Genomic DNA, 227 nt, shown 5'->3' on the forward strand with positions numbered 1-227 from the left:
CTGGCATTATTGGCCATTACGCCGACGATCTTTGTCAATGATCATTGGATCCAGTATATCACGGGTCAACAAGTCGAGTGGATCCCCGCGCACAACACACGATTGCTGCGCCCCAACACGCTCCTTCGTCTGCTACGGTCGGACCTCGGTATGTACTGCATGCAGCAAAGGAGTGAGGTGCAGTGGCAGGGTCACTTGCTCGACGACCTCGAAGCGCTGCGCAAGCT

This window comes from Plasmopara halstedii, assembly GCF_900000015.1.
Source record: "Plasmopara halstedii genome assembly, contig: Scaffold_3060, whole genome shotgun sequence".
In the NCBI taxonomy this organism is placed as follows: domain Eukaryota; phylum Oomycota; class Peronosporomycetes; order Peronosporales; family Peronosporaceae; genus Plasmopara; species Plasmopara halstedii.